This window comes from Rhinatrema bivittatum, chromosome 2 (assembly GCF_901001135.1).
Source record: "Rhinatrema bivittatum chromosome 2, aRhiBiv1.1, whole genome shotgun sequence".
Taxonomy (NCBI): domain Eukaryota; kingdom Metazoa; phylum Chordata; class Amphibia; order Gymnophiona; family Rhinatrematidae; genus Rhinatrema; species Rhinatrema bivittatum.
Window position 1 is genome coordinate 384,018,832 of NC_042616.1, and position 14,012 is coordinate 384,032,843.

The window sequence follows — 14,012 nt, forward strand, 5'->3', positions numbered from 1 at the left end:
TCTTGGAAATGTAAAATTAACAACTCCAGCAGCAAGGATGGGGGGGTTACTCATTTTCTTTCCATCTCTCTTGCTATGCCCATGTCACTCATTTTCTTCAAATGCTCATATTACTATATTCTTTTGCTCTCAGCTTTGGTTATAGGGCAAAGTTTGTGCATAATTCAAACACATCGTCTTCACCTGCTGTTGTGCATAGTTTGACTCCTCATACCTCTCTGCGCTTGTTCATCACTGTGTTCTTTCTCTTCTAAGAACCTGATGCTCTAAGGCTTTTCTCCCATTTTCTCTCTATAGGAAAAGAGCCTGATAAATTGGATCCTTATTTCACACTGTTCTCTGTACCCCTTGCATGAAATAAACACCAACCTTTCATTTCTGTGAATTTTCTTTAATCACACTCTCATTCAGGAACATGTTGGAAGTTCAGGTTTCCATTTCCTTCTCTGCCTTATGTTTTAATCTTTAAATTAATTGTATCCGGTTGACTTATCCCAGATCCTCATCTCTCACTTAATTTACATGACCCCCCTCTCTCTCTCTCTGGACTGGTGTTTGCACCATACTACTTTTAATTCCTGATATTATAAACCCTGTAATTCCTTTTCTACACTTTTTTTTTTCTTTTCAGTTGCACTCATATGTTCTCTGAACAGCTATTTCTTTATTTACATTTATTAATCACCTTATCTTAAAATTATAACTTAAGACAGTTTACAATACATAAAACTAAGAGAAATCAGAGAAGCTAACAAATTTGGCAATGCAGTAATGATGGGAGATTTCAATTGTCTATAGCTAGAACGCGTGGTGCAAGAAAATTTATCAATTTGTGATGCTGTGTATGACAATACTTATATATACTTAAGATATGAATTTAGGGACCATCATACCACCCACTGTGCTCACAAGTTAAAACTTGTATCTCATGCACTTCATTGGGTCACTTTTAATCATTGGTCCGAATCGGCTAGCATCCAAAAATTCAATTTTTCATTTTTTTGTTTTTTTCAAACAATATATGTTAAAAATAGACTTCCCTTTTGTAGCTGTCGGGGTCAATCGTCTGACGCGCGCGTTTCGCAACTCTGCTGCTTCAGAGACATGAGCTTAAACTCTCCTGATCCAGCACTCCCCTTCCGTTTCATTAACGGGGATATGAACAGGTCTTCTGCGATGTAAATTCGTTCAGACAACTTTAAACGATGCTGTAGGTCCTTTAGAGTTTCGGACCCGATGCCATTTCTCCACTCCAAGTTTTGGCGGAGCGGAGAAATGGCGTCGGGTCCGAAACTCTAAAGGACCTACAGCATCGTTTAAAGTTGTCTGAACGAATTTACATCGCAGAAGACCTGTTCATATCCCCGTTAATGAAATGGAAGGGGAGTGCTGGATCAGGAGAGTTTAAGCTCATGTCTCTGAGGCAGCAGAGTTGTGAAACATGCGCATTGGATGATTGACCCCGACAGCTACAAAAGGGAAGTCTATTTTTAACATATATCGTATGAAAAATTGAAATTGAATTTTTGGATGCTAGCCGATTCGGACCAATGATTAAAAGTGACCCAATGAAATGCATGAGATACAAGTTTTTATTTGTGAGCACAGTGGGTGGTATGATGGTCCCTAAATTCATATCTTAAGTATTTATTAGTATTGTCATACACAGCATCACAAATTGATAAAGTTTCTTGCACCACGTGTTCTAGCTATAGATTGTTTTAATCGTGGGGCTATATAATAAGATAAATTTTGGATTAGATTTCAATTGTCCCAATATTGACTGGGGAAATGTACTATCAGGACATGCTAGAGAGGTAAAGTTCCTGGATGGAGTAAATGACTGCTTCATGGAGCAATTGGTTATGGAACCAACAAGAGAGGGAGCTATTTTAGAGACAATTCTTAGTGGAACATAGAATTTGATAAGAGAGATAATAGTGATGGAGCCACTTAAAATAGTTATAATATGATCAGATTTGAATTAATGACTGGTAGGGAGACAATAAGTAAATCTACAGCTCTAGCACTAAACATTTAAAAGGGAGACTTTCATAAAATGAGGAAAGTAGAAAAAAGTTGAAAGGTGCAGCTACAAAAGTTACTAATGTACAACAGGCATGGACATTTTTTAAAAATAAAATAAAAATGAGCAAACTAATCCTGCAAAAATCATCAAACATACAAAAAACAAGGACTAATCAAATAATTTTATTCATATGAGGTATTCAGTATTAAAGGAATGTTTCATTTCATTTTTTGTTTCGCCGGGACCCAAATTTGTTTCATTAGTTTCATAAGGGGGAAAAAACCAATTCATTCATTAGTTTCATTCATTTTTCGTTTCCAATTAAAGTCAATAGGGGAAGTATTTGCAGCCTATTTTGGGCTACAGAATTGGGGTTTTCTTATCAATTCTGATGAAACTTCTGGGGAGCAATCATCAGAACGAGAAAAGAACTCCAAGGTACTTTAAGAACTTAAGAACATGCCATACTGGGTCAGACCAAGGGTCCATCAAGCCCAGCATCCTGTTTCCAACAGTGGCCAATCCAGGCCATAAGAACCTGGCAAGTACCCAAAAAACTAACTCTATTCCATGTTACCGTTGCTAGTAATAGCAGTGGCTATTTTCTAAGTCAACTTAATTAATAGCAGGTAATGGACTTCTCCTCCAAGAACTTATCCAATCCTTTTTTAAACACAGCTATACTAACTGCACTAACCACATCCTCTGGCAATAAATTCCAGAGTTTAATTGTGCATTGAGTGAAGAAGAACTTTCTCTGATTAGTTTTAAATGTGCCACATGCTAACTTCATGGAGTGCTCCCTAGTCTTTCTATTATCTGAAAGCGTAAATAACCAATTCACATCTACCCGTTCTAGACCTCTCATGATTTTAAACACCTCTATCATATCCCCCTGTGGCAAAGTGGAACCAAAGTGGCATGAATAGCATAAGGCACTGTAAAGGGGCAAAGGGGTACCAGAAGTGGCAAGAGTGCTTTAACAGAGGTGCAAAGCAGCAGTGAGAGTGTCAAAAACACACCACAGCTTTAAAAGAGAGCCCCAATGACAGTTGCATGAACCGTCAAATGCAGCACAACAGGCAAAGTGGCAAGACAAGTGGTATAATCATCCTATAGCACAAGAAGGGGGAACATAGCAAGCAGAAAGAAAAAACCACAAGGCGCCGATAAAGGGACAAAGCAGCAGAAAGACTAGCACCAACACACTGAGGAACTATGACAGTGGCAAGAACACCACAAGGAGTAGAGTGAGTTATCTGGTGTATGGCAGCAAGACAGAGTGGCAGAAAGTTGATAGGGGCAAGCAGGCAGGCAGAGCAGAGGTAGTCTGGTCCCTATGGTTTTGATAGGGGTAAGACAGGCTGGCAGAGCTGAGGTAGTCAGGAGCTTGTGGTGTTGATAGGGGAAAGACAATGTGGCAAGACAAGACAAGGCTCAGCCCACAGATGGTGTTAGGCCAGTTGTAGTGGCCCCCGGCACGCCGGGACCAGGTCTTCTTGGAGTCGGGTTGTTTGTGAATGCAGTCGAAAGTGGGTGATAAACTCCATCTAAGGCTAAATACCAGCAAAAGACCAATAGGCAACAAGTAGTTCAATAAAAAAAAGTGAAGTAAAAAAATGCCTGGCTGCCTGGCAAGCACAGCAGCAAAAAAGAACAAATATCTTTTTCAGCAATAGAAAATTAATTGTAGCAAATTAGCAATAGCAATTGAATAAAGATTTGAGACACTTTGAGAGAGCTCAAACAGCAAACAAGCTTCTCAGATAGAACCCAAGAAGAAGGGAGCGGGGTGAAGGGGGACGGGGCCCCCTGCATGCGGCGCGACTGTCAACTGGGGCGTATTGTCTACCCGACCCATCTTAAAACACGGACCAAGGAGTCTAACATGCGTGCTAGGACCTGAAACATGATGAACTATGCCTGGGTGGGGTGGAGCTGCTATGGGTGCAGATCTTGGTGGTAGTAGCAAATATTTAAAAAAGAGCCCCGGGGAGAGTTCCCTTTCTTTTGTGCAGGAAAGGCCTCCCTAGAATGGGTTCGCCCCTTAAGTGTGTGGTTCCATTGGCATCTAGTGAGCTCTCGCTGGTCTTTTAAAATCTGGTGGACGTAGCAGATATACAAACAAGAATTTTGAAGGCTGAGGTGGAGGAGGTTTCCATATGAACAGCGGTTCAACATGTGTCAGCAGGTACTAAGAAATAGGCTACACCTGGGGAGAGTTCCATTTCCGTTGCGCAGGAAAGGGCTTCCTGGAATGGGTTTGCCCCAGAGTGAGGCTTGAGCCTTCAAAATGTGGAAAAGTGGGGAAGATTTCCATGTGAACAGCGGTTCTGGTTCAACAGGTGTCAGTGAGTACTAAGAGATAGGCTACACCCGAGGAGAGTTCACTTTCTTTTGTGCAGGAAAGGGCTCCCTAGAATGGGTTCACCCCAAGAGTGGGGCACGAGCCTTCAAAGTGTGGCAAAGTGGAGGAGATTCCATGTGAACAGCGGTTCTGTTTCAACAGGTGTCAGCGGGTGTTAAGAGATAGGCGACTCCCGGGGAGAGTTCCCTTTCCTTTGCGCAGGAAATGGCTCCCTAGAATGGGTTCGCTCCTAGAGTGTGGTGGTTCCGTTGGCATCTAGTGAGCTCTTACTGGTCTTTTAAAATCTGGTGGATGTAGCAGATATTAGGGATATGAATCATTTTTCTGATGGATTTAAATATCGTATGATATTTTCTCATCCGTGAGGTATCAGGGGGTCCCCGAAACTGATAGGAAAACCCCACAAAATTTTCATGTGGTTTTATCATTTTTGGGGGGTGGGAAGAAAGGGTACACTGAAAAACAACCCCCAAACCCACCCCAACTCTTTAAATCTAATTATTTAGAATTCCCCACCCTCCTGAACCCCAAAAACCTTTCTAAAGTACCTGGTGGTCCATCAGGGGTCCCGGGAGCGATCTCCCATTCTCGGACCATCTGCTGCCACTAAACAAAATGGCACCGATGGCCCCTTGCCCTTACCATGTGACAGGGGCTATCAGTGCCATTGGCTGGCCCCTATCACATGGTAGGGGCAATGGATGGCCCGTGCCATTTTTTAAGATGCCTACTGGGGATTTGGATTAAAAGAACACTGCTGTACCAATATATGTGAGTCTGGAAAACTACACACAGGTGCACAGTGCAGTGCCTTGCTGTACACTACAACTGAGACTGCTGTATGTCCACAAAAAAAAAAAATTAAACTCCAGAGAAAAGACTGGAAGCCTGAGCAAGCACAATTCCTAGTGATGCTGCTTCTTGTTTGAAAATACCAACTCCCAGATAACCACTGCAACTCTCACACTATCTCCCACCCACACCACCCATACCTTGCCTGCAACCTTCCCCAGGGGGGTAAGATCCACAGCAAAATGCCACTGCTGGCAGCTTGTCTCAGTGGAAGAGACAGAGAGACAATCTGAGTTCAATAAAAAAACAGTGGGGTAAAAAAAAAGCCTGGCTGGCACAGCAGCAAAAACGAACAAATATCTTTTTCAATGGAAAATTCTATCAAAGTAGCAAGCAATAGCAATCCAATACAGATTTGAGACACTCAGACTAGCTCTGAGTAAAGCCACCTCCCCAAACAACAGCCGAGAATAATGTGTGTGGCACGCCATGTGCTTAAGATATAAATAGTATAGCAGGAACAACATTACTGAGCACTGAGAGCAGCAATTGGCTCCATTAGAAAAATACTTAGCTCGGATACGTTGCCATTCTGGTCTCCTTGCCAACCTGCCTGACCCACTCTATGACAGGGCTGTGAGGTTACTTATGACTCACAGGAAAGGGCTGGTATTTGCTATGGATACTCCCACATGGCCTTCTCCTATTTCAAACAGCAGCTAAGAAATCACTGCAAACCAAAAGAATGAAACTAATATGATATGTTTCATTCGTGGGGGATCACCATGCATTTTGCGAACCCACAAATCAAACGAACAGGGACTTATGCTTATGGATTGCACATTCATTGAAAATGTATGCACATCCCTAGAATGGGAAAAGGTATGTGAGGTGACTAAGATGCTCATTCATATAATACTGGTTGTAGCCCATTGCGCGCAAGAGCCTGTAAATTACACTTGAGAGAGCACAATTGAATCTGATACTTCCATAAAAGTATTTGAGTAGTCCTTGTTTTTTTTGTATGTTTCCATCATTGTTTAAAAGTACCAGCTTAGAAGCACAGTCCAGATATATTTCACACATTAAAAAAGGTGGAAGGAAAGCCAGAGGACTGCCAGCTTGGTTAAAAGGCAAAGTGAAAGAGGCTATTTTATCTAAAAAAAACAAAAAAAAAACTTCCTTCAAAAATTGGAAGAAGGATCCATTTGAACAAAATAGGAAAAAGCATACTGTGATGAGGCTCACAATTTGCCCAGCAAGGAAAACCTGGACTGGATTACTATAGAGAGATTCAGAAGCAAATTTAGGGGCCTATGCAATACAGTGTCCTCAGCCGAGCACACTGTATAACCCGCAGTTGGACGTGGGATAAATAGGCGCTAATCCGCCCTCTAATGCAATAGGGGGATTAGTGCCTATTTAATGAGCGTCCGACGTGGAATAAATGAGATAGCGTTCATCACATGCAAATGCATGTGAATGAGCCTATTAGTCATTCACTCCAAATGCCAAAAGATAAATGTGCAACTGAGATGCACATTTATCGCTCAGCTATTAATGCCTGCCTGGAGCAGGCATTAATAGCTGAGCGCATTGAAAAGAAGTACAGAAAAGCAGAAAAAACTGCTTTTCTGTACTTCTTTTTTGAAGTAAAAATAATAAAATAAAATAACTCGGTAGACCGGCTGTCTGCCAGTAATGAAAATGGCCACCGATAAACTCAGTGGCCGTTTTTATTACTGGCAGACAGGCAGGTTATGAAAACCGAGGCCAAGTTTACTGCCGTCGGTCTTCATAACCGGCAGCCACGGTTAGGAAGGAGGTGTTAAGGTCGCGCAAGCGACCCTAGCACCTCCTTCCTAGCGTGACCCCCTAATTTCCATATTGCATGGTGCCCCCCCCTTGCGGGTGCCATGTGTGCGTTAAAAAAGCGGGCGCTGAAAAGTCAGCATCCGCTTTCAGCGCACAAAATTGCATCGGCCCCATTGACAGTAAAGATCTCGAAGAGATCGGCCCAGTAAAGATCTCGGAGAGATCTTTACTGGGCCGATGGGGCCGATGCAATTCTGAGATGGGGCCGATGCAATTGCCGATGCAATTGCCGATGCAATTCTGAGAGAGAACATAACAACATGCCATACTGGGTCAGACCAAGGGTCCATCAAGCCCAGCATCCTGTTTCCAACAGTGGCCAATCCAGGTCATAAGAACCTGGCAAGTACCCAAAAGCTAAGTCTATTCCATGCTATTGTTGCTAGTAATAGCAGAGGCTATTTTCTAAGTCAACTTAATTAATAGAAGGTAATGGACTTCTCCTCCAAGAACTTTTCCAATCCTTTTTTAAACACAGCTATACTAACTGTACTAACCATATCCTCTGGCAACAAATTCCAGAGTTTAATTGTGTGTTGAGTGAAAAATGTGTGCGTTGAGAGCAATGAGAAGGGGGGAGAGAGGGCTGGCCATTCACCGGGGGGTATGACCCTGGGGGATTGGACACATACAGGTGAGCCCCTGAGTAGCGAGGAGGGAGTAGACGGTGATGTTGGGGAGTTTAAATTACCAACCAGCCCCACAGAAAGGAAGGAGGACATGAAGGTGAATTGCCTGAAGTCAGAAATCCTGACAGGGATGGAAGTGGACTAAGGGTAGTGTACGTTGACTATTTTTTTTTTTACTTTGTATTGTTTTGAGAACATGGAAGGCTGTTGCCTGAAAGCACAAGGATGGGGAGAAGGATTGAGTTGTGCTACAGCCTAAGGGGCCTCCTAAAGGTGTCTTTTTTTTAAATAATTTTCTCTTTATTATTTTTTAAAATGTGTATACATTTTAACAAGGCAATCATGTAATGCAGCAAGGAATTCACTATTCCAAAAAATTCTAATACAAGGAAAAAAATCAATATATCACCAATACTAATACATGTAATCCAGGGGGAGAAGAGGAAAAAAGTGTCAATATGCAAATATACATATATAGGGGCTGATTTTAAAACCCCTGTGCGCGCCGGCGCGCCTATTTTGCATAGGCCACCGGCACGCGTAAAGCTTTCGAAACAGGGAGAGAGGGGCGTGTCCCGGGGCGTTCCCGAAACGACGCGGCGTTTTGGGGGCTTGCCGCGGCATTTCGGGGGCGGGCCCGGGGGCGTGGCGCCGGCCCGGGGGCGTGGCAGCGGGGCTGCCGGCGACGCGCGCAAAGTTAAGGGGGGGTTTAGATAGGGCCGGGGGGGTGGATTAGGTAGGGGAAGGGAGGGGAAGGTGGGAGGAGGGCGAAGAAAAGTTCCCTCTGAGGCCGCTCCGAAATCGGAGTGGCCTCGGAGGGAACAGGCAGGCCGCGCTGGGCTCGGTGCGCGCAGGTTGCACAAATGTGCACCCCCTTGCGTGCGCCGACCCCGGATTTTATAAGATACGTGCGGCTACGCACGTATCTTATAAAAATCTGGTGTACTTTTGTTCGCGCCAGTGGCGCGAACAAAAGTACCCGCGCGCATAGTGTTTGAAAATCCGCCCCATAATGTATATGAACATCTAATCACTTATACAAATAATGTAAGAGAGAGAAGCGAAAAAATTAAGTATTATTGGTCAATTTCTCAGATGATACTAAGCTGGATTTTTGTTCAAAACAGTTTTATCACTCAGAAATGTCTCCAGATGTAAAGGGTCTGTAAACATAAATTTCTTTGCCTGAAGTGTAACATAACAAGAACAAGGAAATTTCAAAAAGAAAGTGGTTCCAATTGCCACAGTTTTACACTTCAGGAAGAGAAAATGTTTTCTACATGCCTTTGTGGCCCTGGAGACATCTGGGTAAATTTGAATTTTCTGGCCACAAACATTTGCGGCCTTGTTCTTAAAAATGTTCCTAAACACTTGCTCCTTATCTTGCTCTAACATAAAAGAAACAAATAGAGTTGTCCTATTATGATTATATCAAATGATATATAAGCTAGTCTAGGATATATAAGCTAGTCTAGGAGTGTCCACCTCTAAAAAGGTAGACACTCCTAGACTAGCTGAAATAATATCCCCACTAAAGGGGTCTTGGTGCAGAGACTTTCTTTTTTTCCACTTGTATGGGCTTAAATTCAGGTTTGTTTGTGAGAGGGTTTTCTTTGTTAAAAAGAAGTATGGACAGGTAGATTAGGGAACATTTGCTGCTGTGTTGTGGCATCTACAGACAAGGAGTGGAGGAGTAGCCTAGTGGTTAGAGCAGAGGGCTACAAACCAGGAGACCAGTGTTTGAGTCCTGCTGTCACTCCTTGTGACCTTGGGCAAGTCACTTTACTCTCCATTGTCTCAGGTACAAACTTAGGCCTGGATTTGTGATAGGTATTGCATGCATGCGATAGCAGAGAGCCTAGCCATAATGCCCTCTCCCTAGATAAGTATTTATATCCCTATGGGATATAAATATGTTAACACCACTATAAAGGAACAGTTAATTGATGAAGTGCAACGAGCTACACTTATCTCAAAACCAATACGTTGCAAGCTACAAATTTTTTCTATTTTTGTGCATTTATTTATTTAAAGCTGTGCTGCAGCGTTTCGGGGGCGGGCCCGGCGGCACAACACATTCTGCCGCTGGATAGGCGGCAGAATGTGTTGTATCTTTAAAAGGTATTGAGTACCATGTGAATATGACGGGAGTTAAACCTTTCATTTTCAAAGTTCAGGAAAATAATTTTCAGATGTTGTAACAGTCCCTGAAGCAGCTTGGAGCGAAACGTACGTTGGACTGCACAAGTGCCTTTGGACCTGAAGTCCATTTCTATGGATTAACAACTCCTGAACAACTTGATCTACAAAGCGCGGCAGCGCTACAGATAAGCAAGGAAGCGCGGCGGTGCTCCTGGCAAGTAAGGAAAGCACCGTCTCTCACTAATAAAGTATTTACTAATTTTACAAAACAAAAAAAGAAGAAAACATTTTTTTGATTCAACAATAAAATAGGATTCTGAGGACTTTAATGGACCGATGATTAAATGTGACCCGTTGCTGTTTAGAGCCTGGCTTACTGCCAAACAAACCACAGGTGTTATGATGGTCCCACAGCTTTAAATAAATAAATGCACAAAAATAGAAAAAATTTGTAGCTTGCAACGTATTGGTTTTGATATAAATATGTTACCCAGGTAGAGAGTCCATCAAGCTAGGTGGAGAGAACATTGCACCAATCTCATCTTTGGGTGAGTTTCCTCTCTCCATAGGTCATCAAATCTTCACAAGAGACCACTGTTCTGTTTGTACAGCTCACGTTGAATGTCAAAGTGGCCCCTAACCCCCTACACTAATACCTAAACCTCACCTCGAGTTACTAGGTGGGCCTCCCATAGAGATACAAATATCTATCTAGGGAGAGGACATTATGGCTAGTCTGTCTCTCTCTCTCCCCCACCCCAAGATGGCTAGGCTGGTGCTTCACACCTACTAAAACAGGCCTTTCAGGAGACATCATGAAATGCACTAACACCTTACCACCCCATAACACAAGCTATCACACAGCTTAACACTACTGAAAAGGTGTAGCTAAAATCAGCATTAAGTCCATGCAATAAGACTTCACAAACTGGTAAACCCAGACCACTCCTCCTCTTTTTCGGATTTGCATCGCACCATACGATATGGTGCTATTGCATGCTTTATAGGCATTTTTGCATGCGTTAACGGGGATTTTTGCATGTGATAAGCCCTTAACACATGCAAAAATGCCTTAGCGCATTTTGATAAATGACCCCCTTAAATTGTAAGCCTTCTGGTGATAGGGAAATACTTATATTATCTGACTGTAATCTGCTTCGAAGTGCTGTGAAAAGCAGAATAGAAATAATTTTAATAAAAAAGGAGAAAGATTGCTCCCTCAGTGGATGATTGCAAGGGTAATATACACTAAACAAGACTTTTGTGTTACTGTTGTTTTAGTGGCCTTTTTGATTTCTTAGAGCTGAGCCTCAGGAAGACTGCTTCAGGAGGAGCTCCACCCAGGTGGACTATTTGCTAAACCACACGGTTTGCTTCCCTGCCTGGACCCCAAAGACACTGTTGCTGGAGAATCCTCCAGAGTGGAACTGCTTACAAAAATTTGGGATGCCTAGAGCTCGGTTCTACTCCAGGTGAATACCTTGGGACAATACGCATTGACAAGTTAACTATAAAATACTGATAAGACATGCTAAGAGAGAATTTGAAAAGAAACTGGCCATAGAAGGAAAAATTCATAATAAAAACATTTTAAAAGATATCCAAAGCAGAAAGCCTTTGAGAGAGTTGGTTGGACCATCAGATGATCGAGCGGTTAAAGGGGCACATAGGGAAGATAAGGCCATCACAGAAAAACTACATGAATTATTTGATTCAGTGTTTAAAAATGAAGATATTGGGGAGTTACCTGTTCCAGAGATAGTTTTCAAGGTTGATGATTCAGATGAACGAAACCAAATCACGGTGAACCTGGAAGTTGTAGTAGGCCAGATTGACAAACTGAAGAATAGCAAGCAACCCAGACCAGATGGTATACATTCCGGGGTTCTAAAAGAACTCAAAAATGAAATTTCAGATTTATTACTAGTAATTTGTAATTTATCATTAAAGTTGTTCATTGTACCTGAAGACTGAAAGGTGGCGAATATAAATATGATATTTAAAAAGGGCTCCAGGGGTGATCCAGGAAACTATTGACTGGTGAGCCTTACTCCAGTACTGGGCAAAATCATGGAAAATATTCTAAAGAACAAAATTACAGAGCATATAGATAGACATGGTTTAATGAGATACAGCCAGGAAGGATTTATCCAAGGAAAGTCTTCCTTAACAAATCTGCTTTGTTTGTTTTTAAGGAATTAATGTTGTGATCCTGCCTGTTATGCAGCCTCCCATCCACCAGAGGTCCCTGTGAAGCTGCTCATCTCTTGCTTCAATCATAGCTTCCATATCCCATGACTCAGCAGGGCTCTGCCTATTTACCCTGCTTCTGGCTTTGCTTACCGCCTTGTCATTGAGTTCCCTAGCTCTTTGCTTGGTCCTGACCTGTATTGGACTGGGCTTTGGCCTTCTTAGGCCTTCTTCCTTTGCCTTGCCCTGTAGCCTTCTCAGGCCTTCTGTGACCTTTCTGGCCTTTTGCTATAGTCCTGCCTGATGGCCTTCTCAGGCCTGCTTTCTAGTCTGTTGCCTTTGGCTTTTGTGTTCCTTGTTCTCTTTTGTCCTATTCTTATCTTGTCCTGGTCTGTCTGTTCTGTGTGTTCCAGTGTTCCAGTCTATTCCATGCTTACTTGCACTCAGTTCCAGTTCCACACCTGCCTGATTCCAGTCTTGCCTTGTCTGAGGTCTCCAGTCCTGGACTGCCTGCACATCTATGTCAGCCATTGAGTCCTGCCGGCCATCATAACCCAAGGGCCCAACCTACAGGGGAGGTGACTAGTATAGGCTGAAGTTCCTTAGTCCTGTTTGCATCTATCCTGAAATCCTGACCTGCCCCTATGGGAGTTCACCAGCCCTAGCCAGGCCCATAGCCATAACAATTAATAAACATGTGGATAATGGTGAGTAGTAGATGTAGTTTATCTAGATTTTAAGAAGGCGTTTGACAAAGCCCCCCATGAGAAGCTTCTAAGAAAATTAAAAACTCATTGGTATAGGAGACAATGTACTTTTGTGGATTGCAAACTGGTTAAAAGACAGGAAACATAGTTTAGGATTAAATGATCCATTTTCTCAGTGGAAACAGGTAAACAATGAAGTACTTCAGGGATCTGTACTTGGACCAGTGCTTTTTAATATATTTATAAATGATCTGAAAAAGGGGAATGATGAGTAAGATGATGAAATTTACAAATGACACAAAATTATTCAGAGTATTTAAATCACAAGCAAATAGTGATAAATTGTAGGAGGTCCTTGCGAGACTGAAAGATTGAACGTCCAAAATGGCAGATGAAATTTAATGTGGACAAGAGTAAGGTGATGCATATAGAGAAAAATAATCCATGCTGTAGTTCCATGATGTTAGGCTCCATATTAGGAGTTACCATCCAGGAATGAGATCTAGGCATCATAGTGGATAATACATTGAAATTGTCGCCTCAGTGTACTGTGGCGATCAAAAAAGCAAACAGAATATTAGGAATTATTAGGAAGGGAATGGAGAATAAAATGGAGGATGTCATAATGCCTCTGTATCGCTCCATTTTGAGACCGCACCTTGACTACTGTTTGCAGATCTGGTCGCCGCATCTCAAAAAGGATATAGTTTTCATTTTCCAACCTCTCAAGCCTATTATAACAAATAGTCTCGGATTGTTAGTAACGTTTTTGTTCGTATCAGAAAGAGATGCTGTTCTAAGAAATTTTCTTGGAAATCAAGATAAAATATTCCACGGTTACAGAATCTGGATCTACCCAGACGTTACCAAAGTGACTCAAGAAAAAAGAAGGAAGTTTCTGCAAATGAGATCTGAAGTGATAAACAGGGGTGCAAAATTTATACTACGCTTCCCCTGTAGATGTATAGTGATTTTTCAAGAAAATAGGTATATTTTCCTAGACCCGGTACAGTTACGTGTATATCTGGACTCACATTCCTGATATAAGCCCCAGGTAATGGCAAAAAGTTAAGCTCAGGTACTTCCCTTAAGGGCATGCGTTATGTTAGGAAGTATATGTTTTTTCTTTGTGACTGCTCAATTTGATCAAGGACTCCCTTTTACCTATGATTGTTCAGATATGAAAATGTTCTTTAATAATTACTTTGTATATCTAATTAGATATTATTATTATCTGTTTTTTCTTGAACTAAAGTTCTGTATAAGTGTTTAAAATTCAA